We start from the raw sequence: 217 nt of genomic DNA on the forward strand, positions 1-217 counted from the left end.
ACGTGGTGCGTCTAACCATTCCATCTTCTGCACTATCCTGGGACGGGTCATCCCTAGGGTATGTATAGTCTATATACATCTTGGCAGCCTCCACTAATGTGGTTGCCTGGGCACCTCTCACTCTAATAGCCGATTTCACTTGTAACGGCTTGACCTTTCCCAGTGCCACCCTGTAGGGAATACCCCAGGGATTCTTTTCTGTTTCCTCTACGATAAA

This window comes from Halyomorpha halys, unplaced genomic scaffold, assembly GCF_000696795.3.
Source record: "Halyomorpha halys isolate HHAL.00 unplaced genomic scaffold, Hhal_1.1 Scaffold102.1, whole genome shotgun sequence".
NCBI lineage: Eukaryota > Metazoa > Arthropoda > Insecta > Hemiptera > Pentatomidae > Halyomorpha > Halyomorpha halys.